Source organism: Eleutherodactylus coqui, chromosome 1 (genome assembly GCF_035609145.1).
Source record: "Eleutherodactylus coqui strain aEleCoq1 chromosome 1, aEleCoq1.hap1, whole genome shotgun sequence".
In the NCBI taxonomy this organism is placed as follows: Eukaryota; Metazoa; Chordata; class Amphibia; order Anura; family Eleutherodactylidae; genus Eleutherodactylus; species Eleutherodactylus coqui.
Window position 1 is genome coordinate 16428572 of NC_089837.1, and position 14896 is coordinate 16443467.

Here is a 14896-nt window from a genome sequence, read left to right on the forward strand (position 1 = left end):
GTCGTGGACTTCTTATACTCTCACATCTGTAGTTGTTAGTTACATACAGTCCTAGACTTCTTATACTCTCACATCTGTAGTTGTTACAGTTACATACAGTCCTGGACTTCTTATACTCTCACATCTGTAGTTGTTAGTTACATACAGACCTGGACTTCTTATACTCTCACATCTGTAGTTGTTACAGTTACATACAGTCCTGGACTTCTTATACTCTCACATCTGTAGTTGTTACAGTTACATACAGTCCTGGACTTCTTATACTCTCACATCTGTAGCTGTTAGTTACATACAGTCCTAGACTTCTTATACTCTCACATCTGTAGTTGTTACAGTTACATACAGTCGTGGACTTCTTATACTCTCACATCTGTAGTTGTTAGTTACATACAGTCCTGGACTTCTTATACTCTCACATCTGTAGTTGTTAGTTACATACAGACCTGGACTTCTTATACTCTCACATCTGTAGTTGTTAGTTACATACAGTCCTGGACTTCTTATACTCTCACATCTGTAGTTGTTAGTTACATACAGTCCTGGACTTCTTATACTCTCACATCTGTAGTTGTTACAGTTACATACAGTCCTGGACTTCTTATACTCTCACATCTGTAGTTGTTACAGTTACATACAGTCCTGGACTTCTTATACTCTCACATCTGTAGTTGTTAGTTACATACAGTCCTAGACTTCTTATACTCTCACATCTGTAGTTGTTACAGTTACATACAGTCGTGGACTTCTTATACACTCACATCTGTAGTAGTTACAGTTACATACAGACCTGGACTTCGTATACTCTCACATCTGTAGTTGTTACAGTTACATACAGTCCTGGACTTCTTATACTCTCACATCTGTAGTTGTTAGTTACATACAGTCCTAGACTTCTTATACTCTCACATCTGTAGTTGTTAGTTACATACAGTCCTAGACTTCTTATACTCTCACATCTGTAGTTGTTACAGTTACATACAGTCCTGGACTTCTTATACTCTCACATCTGTAGTTGTTAGTTACATACAGTCCTAGACTTCTTATACTCTCACATCTGTAGTTGTTAGTTACATACAGTCCTAGACTTCTTATACTCTCACATCTGTAGTTGTTAGTTACATACAGTCCTGGAATTCTTATACTCTCTCATCTGTAGTTGTTAGTTACATACAGTCCTGAACTTCTTATACTCTCACATCTGTAGTTGTTAGTTACATACAGTCCTGGACTTCTTATACTCTCACATCTGTAGTTGTTACAGTTACATACAGTCCTGGACTTCTTATACTCTCACATCTGTAGTTCTTAGTTACATACAGTCCTGGACTTCTTATACTCTCACATCTGTAGTTGTTAGTTACATACAGTCCTGGACTTCTTATACTCTCACATCTGTAGTTGTTAGTTACATACAGTCCTAGACTTCTTATACTCTCACATCTGTAGTTGTTACAGTTACATACAGTCCTGGACTTCTTTTCCTCTCACATCTGTAGTTGTTAGTTACCTACAGTCCTGGACTTCTTATACTCTCACATCTGTAGTTGTTACAGTTACATACAGTCCTGGACTTCTTATACTCTCACATCTGTAGTTGTTACAGTTACATACAGTCCTGGACTTCTTATACTCTCACATCTGTAGTTGTTACAGTTACATACAGTCCTGGACTTCTTATACACTCACATCTGTAGTTGTTAGTTACATACAGTCCTAGACTTCTTATACTCTCACATCTGTAGTTGTTAGTTACATACAGTCCTAGACTTCTTATACTCTCACATCTGTAGTTGTTACAGTTACATACAGTCCTGGACTTCTTATACTCTCACATCTGTAGTTGTTACAGTTACATACAGTCCTGGACTTCTTATACACTCACATCTGTAGTTGTTAGTTACATACAGTCCTAGACTTCTTATACTCTCACATCTGTAGTTGTTAGTTACATACAGTCCTAGACTTCTTATACTCTCACATCTGTAGTTGTTAGTTACATACAGTCCTGGACTTCTTATACTCTCACATCTGTAGTTGTTAGTTACATACAGTCCTGGACGTCTTATACTCTCACATCTGTAGTTGTTAGTTACATACAGTCCTAGACTTCTTATACTCTCACATCTGTAGTTGTTACAGTTACATACAGTCCTGGACGTCTTATACTCTCACATCTGTAGTTGTTAGTTACATACAGTCCTGGACTTCTTATACTCTCACATCTGTAGTTGTTAGTTACATACAGTCCTGGACTTCTTATACTCTCACATCTGTAGTTGTTAGTTACATACAGACCTGGACTTCTTATACTCTCACATCTGTAGTTGTTAGTTACATACAGTCCTGGACTTCTTATACACTCACATCTGTAGTTGTTAGTTACATACAGTCCTGGACTTCTTATACTCTCACATCTGTAGTTGTTACAGTTACAGACAGTCCTGGACTTCTTATACTCTCACATCTGTAGTTGTTACAGTTACATACAGTCCTAGACTTCTTATACACTCACATCTGTAGTTGTTACAGTTACATACAGTCGTGGACTTCTTATACTCTCACATCTGTAGTTGTTACAGTTACATACAGTCCTGGACTTCTTATACTCTCACATCTGTAGTTGTTACAGTTACATACAGTCCTGGACTTCTTATACTCTCACATCTGTAGTTGTTAGTTACATACAGTCCTGGACTTCTTATACTCTCACATCTGTAGTTGTTACAGTTACATACAGTCCTGGACTTCTTATACACTCACATCTGTAGTTGTTACAGTTACATACAGTCCTAGACTTCTTATACACTCATATCTGTAGTTGTTACAGTTACATACAGTCCTGGACTTCTTATACTCTCACATCTGTAGTTGTTACAGTTACATACAGTCCTAGACTTCTTATACACTCACATCTGTAGTTCTTAGTTACATACAGTCCTGGACTTCTTATACTCTCACATCTGTAGTTGTTACAGTTACATACAGTCCTGGACGTCTTATACTCTCACATCTGTAGTTGTTACAGTTACATACAGTCCTGGACTTCTTATACTCTCACATCTCCAGTTGTTACAGTTACATACAGTCCTGGACTTCTTATACTCTCACATCTGTAGTTGTTAGTTACATACAGTCCTGGACTTCTTATACTCACATCTGTAGTTGTTACAGTTACATACAGTCCTGGACTTCTTATACTCTCACATCTCCAGTTGTTACAGTTAAATACAGTCCTGGACTTCTTATACTCTCACATCTGTAGTTGTTAGTTACATACAGTCCTGGACTTCTTATACTCTCACATCTGTAGTTCTTAGTTACATACAGTCCTGGACTTCTTATACTCTCACATCTGTAGTTGTTAGTTACATACAGTCCTGGACTTCTTATACTCTCACATCTGTAGTTGTTAGTTACATACAGTCCTAGACTTCTTATACTCTCACATCTGTAGTTGTTAGTTACATACAGTCCTGGACTTCTTATACTCTCACATCTGTAGTTGTTACAGTTACATACAGTCCTGGACTTCTTATACTCTCACATCTGTAGTTGTTACAGTTACATACAGTCCTGGACTTGTTATACACTCACATCTGTAGTTGTTACAGTTACATACAGTCCTGGACTTCGTATACTCTCACATCTGTAGTTGTTACAGTTACATACAGTCCTGGACTTCTTATACTCTCACATCTGTAGTTGTTAGTTACATACAGTCCTGGACTTCTTATACACTCACATCTGTAGTTGTTACAGTTACATTCAGTCCTGGACTTCTTATACTCTCACATCTGTAGTTGTTATAGTTACATACAGTCCTGGACTTCTTATACTCTCACATCTCCAGTTGTTACAGTTACATACAGTCCTGGACGTCTTATACTCTCACATCTGTAGTTGTTACAGTTACATACAGTCCTAGACTTCTTATACACTCACATCTGTAGTTGTTAGTTACATACAGTCCTGGACTTCTTATACTCTCACATCTGTAGGTGTTACAGTTATATACAGTCCTGGACTTCTTATACTCTCACATCTATAGTTGTTAGTTACATACAGTCCTGGACGTCTTATACACTCACATCTGTAGTTGTTACAGTTACATACAGTCCTGGACTTCTTATACTCTCACATCTGTAGTTGTTAGTTACATACAGTCCTGGACTTCTTATACTCTCACATCTGTAGTTGTTAGTTACATACAGTCCTGGACTTCTTATACTCTCACATCTGTAGTTGTTACAGTTACATACAGTCCTGGACGTCTTATACTCTCACATCTGTAGTTCTTAGTTACATACAGTCCTGGACTTCTTATACTCTCACATCTGTAGTTGTTACAGTTACATACAGTCCTAGACTTCTTATACTCTCACATCTGTAGTTGTTAGTTACATACAGTCCTGGACTTCTTATACTCTCACATCTGTAGTTGTTAGTTACATACAGTCCTGGACGTCTTATACTCTCACATCTGTAGTTGTTAGTTACATACAGTCCTGGACGTCTTATACTCTCACATCTGTAGTTCTTAGTTACATACAGTCCTGGACTTCTTATACTCTCACATCTGTAGTTTTTACAGTTACATACAGTCCTGGACTTCTTATACTCTCACATCTGTAGTTGTTACAGTTACATACAGTCCTGGACTTCTTATACTCTCACATCTGTAGTTGTTAGTTACATACAGTCCTGGACTTCTTATACTCTCACATCTGTAGTTGTTACAGTTACATACAGACCTGGACTTCTTATACTCTCACATCTGTAGTTGTTAGTTACATACAGTCCTGGACTTCTTATACTCTCACATCTGTAGTTCTTAGTTACATACAGTCCTGGACTTCTTATACTCTCACATCTGTAGTTCTTAGTTACATACAGTCCTGGACGTCTTATACTCTCACATCTGTAGTTCTTAGTTACATACAGTCCTGGACTTCTTATACTCTCACATCTGTAGTTCTTAGTTACATACAGTCCTGGACTTCTTATACTCTCACATCTGTAGTTGTTAGTTACATACAGTCCTGGACTTCTTATACTCTCACATCTGTAGTTGTTAGTTACATACAGTCCTAGACTTCTTATACTCTCACATCTGTAGTTGTTACAGTTACATACAGTCCTGGACGTCTTATACACTCACATCTGTAGTTGTTACAGTTACATACAGTCCTGGACTTCTTATACTCTCACATCTGTAGTTCTTAGTTACATACAGTCCTGGACTTCTTATACTCTCACATCTGTAGTTCTTAGTTACATACAGTCCTGGACTTCTTATACTCTCACATCTGTAGTGGTTACAGTTACATACAGTCCTGGACTTCTTATACTCTCACATCTGTAGTTGTTACAGTTACATACAGTCCTGGACTTCTTATACTCTCACATCTGTAGTCGTTACAGTTACATACAGTCCTGGACTTCTTATACTCTCACATCTGTAGTTCTTAGTTACATACAGTCCTAGACTTGTTATATACTCACATCTGTAGTTGTTAGTTACATACAGTCCTGGACTTCTTATTCTCTCACATCTGTAGTTGTTACAGTTACATACAGTCCTAGACTTCTTATACTCTCACATCTGTAGTTGTTACAGTTACATACAGTCCTAGACTTCTTATACACTCACATCTGTAGTTGTTACAGTTACATACAGTCCTAGACTTCTTATACTCTCACATCTGTAGTTGTTACAGTTACATACAGTCCTAGACTTCTTATACATTCACATCTGTAGTTGTTACAGTTACATACAGTCCTGGACTTCTTATACTCTCACATCTGTAGTCGTTACAGTTACATACAGTCCTGGACTTCTTATACTCTCACATCTGTAGTTCTTAGTTACATACAGTCCTAGACTTGTTATATACTCACATCTGTAGTTGTTAGTTACATACAGTCCTGGACTTCTTATTCTCTCACATCTGTAGTTGTTACAGTTACATACAGTCCTAGACTTCTTATACTCTCACATCTGTAGTTGTTACAGTTACATACAGTCCTAGACTTCTTATACACTCACATCTGTAGTTGTTACAGTTACATACAGTCCTAGACTTCTTATACTCTCACATCTGTAGTTCTTAGTTACATACAGTCCTGGACTTCTTATACTCTCACATCTGTAGTTGTTACAGTTACATACGGTCCTGGACTTCTTATACTCTCACATCTGTAGTTGTTAGTTACATACAGTCCTGGACTTCTTATACTCTCACATCTGTAGTTGTTACAGTTACATACAGTCCTGGACTTCTTATACTCTCACATCTGTAGTTGTTACAGTTACATACAGTCCTGGACTTCTTATACTCTCACATCTGTAGTTGTTACAGTTACATACGGTCCTGGACTTCTTATACTCTCACATCTGTAGTTGTTACAGTTACATACAGTCCTGGACTTCTTATACTCTCACATCTGTAGTTGTTACAGTTACATACAGTCCTGGACTTCTTATACTCTCACATCTGTAGTTGTTACAGTTACATACAGTCCTGGACTTCTTATACTCTCACATCTGTAGTTGTTAGTTACATACAGTCGTGGACTTCTTATACTCTCACATCTGTAGTTGTTACAGTTACATACAGTCCTAGACTTCTTATACTCTCACATCTGTAGTTGTTACAGTTACATTCAGTCCTGGACTTCTTATACTCTCACATCTGTAGTTGTTACAGTTACATATAGTCCTAGACTTCTTATACTCTCACATCTGTAGTTGTTAGTTACATACAGTCGTGGACTTCTTATACACTCACATCTGTAGTTGTTACAGTTACATACAGTCCTGGACTTCTTATACTCTCACATCTGTAGTTGTTAGTTACATACAGTCCTGGACTTCTTATACTCTCACATCTGTAGTTGTTACAGTTACATACAGTCCTGGACTTCTTATACTCTCACATCTGTAGTTGTTACAGTTACATACAGTCCTGGACTTCTTATACACTCACATCTGTAGTTGTTAGTTACATACAGTCCTGGACGTCTTATACTCTCACATCTGTAGTTGTTACAGTTACATACAGTCCTGGACTTCTTATACTCTCACATCTGTAGTTGTTACAGTTACATACAGTCCTGGACGTCTTATACTCTCACATCTGTAGTTCTTAGTTACATACAGTCCTGGACTTCTTATACTCTCACATCTGTAGTTGTTAGTTACATACAGTCCTGGACTTCTTATACTCTCACATCTGTAGTTGTTAGTTACATACAGTCCTGGACTTCTTATACTCTCACATCTGTAGTTGTTAGTTACATACAGTCCTGGACTTCTTATACACTCACATCTGTAGTTCTTAGTTACATACAGTCCTGGACTTCTTATACTCTCACATCTGTAGTTGTTACAGTTACATACAGTCCTGGACTTCTTATACTCTCACATCTGTAGTTCTTAGTTACATACAGTCCTGGACCTCTTATACTCTCACATCTGTAGTTCTTAGTTACATACAGTCCTGGACCTCTTATACTCTCACATCTGTAGTTCTTAGTTACATACAGTCCTGGACTTCTTATACTCTCACATCTGTAGTTGTTACAGTTACATACAGTCCTAGACTTCTTATACTCTCACATCTGTAGTTGTTAGTTACATACAGTCCTGGACTTCTTATACACTCACATCTGTAGTTCTTAGTTACATACAGTCCTGGACGTCTTATACTCTCACATCTGTAGTTGTTACAGTTACATACAGTCCTGGACGTCTTATACTCTCACATCTGTAGTTGTTACAGTTACATACGGTCCTGGACTTCTTATACTCTCACATCTGTAGTTGTTACAGTTACATACAGTCTTGGACTTCTTATACTCTCACATCTGTAGTTGTTACAGTTACATACAGTCCTGGACTTCTTATACTCTCACATCTGTAGTTGTTAGTTACATACAGTCCTGGACTTCTTATACTCTCACATCTGTAGTTGTTACAGTTACATACAGTCCTGGACGTCTTATACTCTCACATCTGTAGTTGTTACAGTGTCATACAGTCCTGGACTTCTTATGCTCTCACATCTGTAGTTCTTAGTTACATACAGTCCTGGACTTCTTATACTCTCACATCTGTAGTTCTTAGTTACATACAGTCCTGGACTTCTTATACTCTCACATCTGTAGTTGTTACAGTTACATACAGTCCTGGACTTCTTATACACTCACATCTGTAGTTGTTACAGTTGCATACAGTCCTAGACTTCTTATACTCTCACATCTGTAGTTCTTAGTTACATACAGTCCTGGACTTCTTATACTCTCACATCTGTAGTTGTTACAGTTACATACAGTCCTGGACTTCTTATACTCTCACATCTGTAGTTCTTAGTTACATACAGACCTGGACTTCTTATACTCTCACATCTGTAGTTGTTACAGTTACATACAGTCCTGGACTTCTTATACTCTCACATCTGTAGTTGTTAGTTACATACAGTCCTAGACTTCTTATACTCTCACATCTGTAGTTGTTACAGTTACATACAGTCGTGGACTTCTTATACTCTCACATCTGTAGTTGTTAGTTACATACAGTCCTGGACTTCTTATACTCTCACATCTGTAGTTGTTAGTTACATACAGTCCTGGACTTCTTATACTCTCACATCTGTAGTTGTTAGTTACATACAGTCCTGGACTTCTTATACTCTCACATCTGTAGTTGTTACAGTTACATACAGTCCTGGACTTCTTATACTCTCACATCTGTAGTTGTTAGTTACATACAGTCCTAGACTTCTTATACTCTCACATCTGTAGTTGTTACAGTTACATACAGTCGTGGACTTCTTATACTCTCACATCTGTAGTTGTTACAGTTACATACAGTCCTGGACTTCTTATACTCTCACATCTGTAGTTGTTAGTTACATACAGTCCTAGACTTCTTATACTCTCACATCTGTAGTTGTTAGTTACATACAGTCCTAGACTTCTTATACTCTCACATCTGTAGTTGTTACAGTTACATACAGTCCTGGACTTCTTATACTCTCACATCTGTAGTTCTTAGTTACATACAGTCCTGGACTTCTTATACTCTCACATCTGTAGTTGTTACAGTTACATACAGTCCTGGACTTCTTATACTCTCACATCTGTAGTTCTTAGTTACATACAGTCCTGGACTTCTTATACTCTCACATCTGTAGTTGTTAGTTACATACAGTCCTGGACTTCTTATACTCTCACATCTGTAGTTGTTAGTTACATACAGTCCTAGACTTCTTATACTCTCACATCTGTAGTTGTTACAGTTACATACAGTCCTGGACTTCTTTTCCTCTCACATCTGTAGTTGTTAGTTACCTACAGTCCTGGACTTCTTATACTCTCACATCTGTAGTTGTTACAGTTACATACAGTCCTGGACTTCTTATACTCTCACATCTGTAGTTGTTACAGTTACATACAGTCCTGGACTTCTTATACTCTCACATCTGTAGTTGTTACAGTTACATACAGTCCTGGACTTCTTATACACTCACATCTGTAGTTGTTAGTTACATACAGTCCTAGACTTCTTATACTCTCACATCTGTAGTTGTTAGTTACATACAGTCCTGGACTTCTTATACACTCACATCTGTAGTTGTTAGTTACATACAGTCCTAGACTTCTTATACTCTCACATCTGTAGTTGTTAGTTACATACAGTCCTGGACTTCTTATACTCTCCCATCTGTAGTTGTTACAGTTACATACAGTCCTGGACTTCTTATACTCTCACATCTGTAGTTGTTACAGTTACATACAGTCCTGGACTTCTTATACACTCACATCTGTAGTTGTTAGTTACATACAGTCCTAGACTTCTTATACTCTCACATCTGTAGTTGTTAGTTACATACAGTCCTAGACTTCTTATACTCTCACATCTGTAGTTGTTAGTTACATACAGTCCTGGACTTCTTATACTCTCACATCTGTAGTTGTTAGTTACATACAGTCCTGGACGTCTTATACTCTCACATCTGTAGTTGTTAGTTACATACAGTCCTAGACTTCTTATACTCTCACATCTGTAGTTGTTACAGTTACATACAGTCCTGGACGTCTTATACTCTCACATCTGTAGTTGTTAGTTACATACAGTCCTGGACTTCTTATACTCTCACATCTGTAGTTGTTAGTTACATACAGACCTGGACTTCTTATACTCTCACATCTGTAGTTGTTAGTTACATACAGTCCTGGACTTCTTATACACTCACATCTGTAGTTGTTAGTTACATACAGTCCTGGACTTCTTATACTCTCACATCTGTAGTTGTTACAGTTACAGACAGTCCTGGACTTCTTATACTCTCACATCTGTAGTTGTTACAGTTACATACAGTCCTAGACTTCTTATACACTCACATCTGTAGTTGTTACAGTTACATACAGTCCTGGACTTCTTATACTCTCACATCTGTAGTTCTTAGTTACATACAGTCCTGGACTTCTTATACTCTCACATCTGTAGTTGTTACAGTTACATACAGTCCTAGACTTCTTATACACTCACATCTGTAGTTCTTAGTTACATACAGTCCTGGACTTCTTATACTCTCACATCTGTAGTTGTTACAGTTACATACAGTCCTGGACGTCTTATACTCTCACATCTGTAGTTGTTACAGTTACATACAGTCCTGGACTTCTTATACTCTCACATCTCCAGTTGTTACAGTTACATACAGTCCTGGACTTCTTATACTCTCACATCTGTAGTTGTTAGTTACATACAGTCCTGGACTTCTTATACTCACATCTGTAGTTGTTACAGTTACATACAGTCCTGGACTTCTTATACTCTCACATCTCCAGTTGTTACAGTTAAATACAGTCCTGGACTTCTTATACTCTCACATCTGTAGTTGTTAGTTACATACAGTCCTGGACTTCTTATACTCTCACATCTGTAGTTCTTAGTTACATACAGTCCTGGACTTCTTATACTCTCACATCTGTAGTTCTTAGTTACATACAGTCCTGGACTTCTTATACTCTCACATCTGTAGTTGTTAGTTACATACAGTCCTAGACTTCTTATACTCTCACATCTGTAGTTGTTAGTTACATACAGTCCTGGACTTCTTATACTCTCACATCTGTAGTTGTTACAGTTACATACAGTCCTGGACTTCTTATACTCTCACATCTGTAGTTCTTAGTTACATACAGTCCTGGACTTCTTATACTCTCACATCTGTAGTTCTTAGTTACATACAGTCCTGGACTTCTTATACTCTCACATCTGTAGTTGTTACAGTTACATACAGTCCTGGACTTGTTATACACTCACATCTGTAGTTGTTACAGTTACATACAGTCCTGGACTTCGTATACTCTCACATCTGTAGTTGTTACAGTTACATACAGTCCTGGACTTCTTATACTCTCACATCTGTAGTTGTTAGTTACATACAGTCCTGGACTTCTTATACACTCACATCTGTAGTTGTTACAGTTACATTCAGTCCTGGACTTCTTATACTCTCACATCTGTAGTTGTTACAGTTACATACAGTCCTGGACTTCTTATACACTCACATCTGTAGTTGTTACAGTTACATTCAGTCCTGGACTTCTTATACTCTCACATCTGTAGTTCTTAGTTACATACAGTCCTGGACTTCTTATACTCTCACATCTGTAGTTGTTACAGTTACATACAGTCCTGGACTTCTTATACTCTCACATCTGTAGTTGTTACAGTTACATACAGTCCTGGACTTCTTATACACTCACATCTGTAGTTGTTACAGTTACATACAGTCCTGGACTACTTATACTCTCACATCTGTAGTTCTTAGTTACATACAGTCCTGGACTTCTTATACTCTCACATCTGTAGTTGTTACAGTTACATACAGTCCTGGACTTCGTATACTCTCACATCTGTAGTTGTTAGTTACATACAGTCCTGGACTTCTTATACTCTCACATCTGTAGTTGTTACAGTTACATACAGTCCTGGACTTCTTATACTCTCACATCTGTAGTTCTTAGTTACATACAGTCCTAGACTTCTTATACTCTCACATCTGTAGTTGTTAGTTACATACAGTCCTAGACTTCTTATACTCTCACATCTGTAGTTCTTAGTTACATACAGTCCTGGACGTCTTATACTCTCACATCTGTAGTTGTTAATTACATACAGTCCTGGACTTCTTATACTCTCACATCTGTAGTTGTTACAGTGTCATACAGTCCTGGACTTCTTATGCTCTCACATCTGTAGTTCTTAGTTACATACAGTCCTGGACTTCTTATACTCTCACATCTGTAGTTCTTAGTTACATACAGTCCTGGACTTCTTATACTCTCACATCTGTAGTTGTTACAGTTACATACAGTCCTAGACTTCTTATACACTCACATCTGTAGTTCTTAGTTACATACAGTCCTGGACTTCTTATACTCTCACATCTGTAGTTGTTACAGTTACATACAGTCCTGGACGTCTTATACTCTCACATCTGTAGTTGTTACAGTTACATACAGTCCTGGACTTCTTATACTCTCACATCTCCAGTTGTTACAGTTACATACAGTCCTGGACTTCTTATACTCTCACATCTGTAGTTGTTAGTTACATACAGTCCTGGACTTCTTATACTCACATCTGTAGTTGTTACAGTTACATACAGTCCTGGACTTCTTATACTCTCACATCTCCAGTTGTTACAGTTAAATACAGTCCTGGACTTCTTATACTCTCACATCTGTAGTTGTTAGTTACATACAGTCCTGGACTTCTTATACTCTCACATCTGTAGTTCTTAGTTACATACAGTCCTGGACTTCTTATACTCTCACATCTGTAGTTGTTAGTTACATACAGTCCTGGACTTCTTATACTCTCACATCTGTAGTTGTTAGTTACATACAGTCCTAGACTTCTTATACTCTCACATCTGTAGTTCTTAGTTACATACAGTCCTGGACTTCTTATACTCTCACATCTGTAGTTGTTAGTTACATACAGTCCTAGACTTCTTATACTCTCACATCTGTAGTTGTTAGTTACATACAGTCCTGGACTTCTTATACTCTCACATCTGTAGTTGTTACAGTTACATACAGTCCTGGACTTCTTATACTCTCACATCTGTAGTTCTTAGTTACATACAGTCCTGGACTTCTTATACTCTCACATCTGTAGTTCTTAGTTACATACAGTCCTGGACTTCTTATACTCTCACATCTGTAGTTGTTACAGTTACATACAGTCCTGGACTTGTTATACACTCACATCTGTAGTTGTTACAGTTACATACAGTCCTGGACTTCGTATACTCTCACATCTGTAGTTGTTACAGTTACATACAGTCCTGGACTTCTTATACTCTCACATCTGTAGTTGTTAGTTACATACAGTCCTGGACTTCTTATACACTCACATCTGTAGTTGTTACAGTTACATTCAGTCCTGGACTTCTTATACTCTCACATCTGTAGTTGTTACAGTTACATACAGTCCTGGACTTCTTATACACTCACATCTGTAGTTGTTACAGTTACATTCAGTCCTGGACTTCTTATACTCTCACATCTGTAGTTCTTAGTTACATACAGTCCTGGACTTCTTATACTCTCACATCTGTAGTTGTTACAGTTACATACAGTCCTGGACTTCTTATACTCTCACATCTGTAGTTGTTACAGTTACATACAGTCCTGGACTTCTTATACACTCACATCTGTAGTTGTTACAGTTACATACAGTCCTGGACTTCTTATACTCTCACATCTGTAGTTCTTAGTTACATACAGTCCTGGACTTCTTATACTCTCACATCTGTAGTTGTTACAGTTACATACAGTCCTGGACTTCGTATACTCTCACATCTGTAGTTGTTAGTTACATACAGTCCTGGACTTCTTATACTCTCACATCTGTAGTTGTTACAGTTACATACAGTCCTGGACTTCTTATACTCTCACATCTGTAGTTCTTAGTTACATACAGTCCTAGACTTCTTATACTCTCACATCTGTAGTTGTTAGTTACATACAGTCCTAGACTTCTTATACTCTCACATCTGTAGTTCTTAGTTACATACAGTCCTGGACGTCTTATACTCTCACATCTGTAGTTGTTAATTACATACAGTCCTGGACTTCTTATACTCTCACATCTGTAGTTGTTACAGTGTCATACAGTCCTGGACTTCTTATGCTCTCACATCTGTAGTTCTTAGTTACATACAGTCCTGGACTTCTTATACTCTCACATCTGTAGTTCTTAGTTACATACAGTCCTGGACTTCTTATACTCTCACATCTGTAGTTGTTACAGTTACATACAGTCCTAGACTTCTTATACACTCACATCTGTAGTTCTTAGTTACATACAGTCCTGGACTTCTTATACTCTCACATCTGTAGTTGTTACAGTTACATACAGTCCTGGACGTCTTATACTCTCACATCTGTAGTTGTTACAGTTACATACAGTCCTGGACTTCTTATACTCTCACATCTCCAGTTGTTACAGTTACATACAGTCCTGGACTTCTTATACTCTCACATCTGTAGTTGTTAGTTACATACAGTCCTGGACTTCTTATACTCACATCTGTAGTTGTTACAGTTACATACAGTCCTGGACTTCTTATACTCTCACATCTCCAGTTGTTACAGTTAAATACAGTCCTGGACTTCTTATACTCTCACATCTGTAGTTGTTAGTTACATACAGTCCTGGACTTCTTATACTCTCACATCTGTAGTTCTTAGTTACATACAGTCCTGGACTTCTTATACTCTCACATCTGTAGTTGTTAGTTACATACAGTCCTGGACTTCTTATACTCTCACATCTGTAGTTGTTAGTTACATACAGTCCTAGACTTCTTAT

General features: G+C 37.7%; 1 protein-coding gene across 5 annotated transcripts in view; it reads right to left on the reverse strand.

The window, feature by feature from the left end:
• Window positions 1-14896, reverse strand: part of DNMT3A (DNA methyltransferase 3 alpha) — a 355992-nt gene that overhangs the window by 125488 nt on the left and 215608 nt on the right. The window lies entirely within an intron of this gene.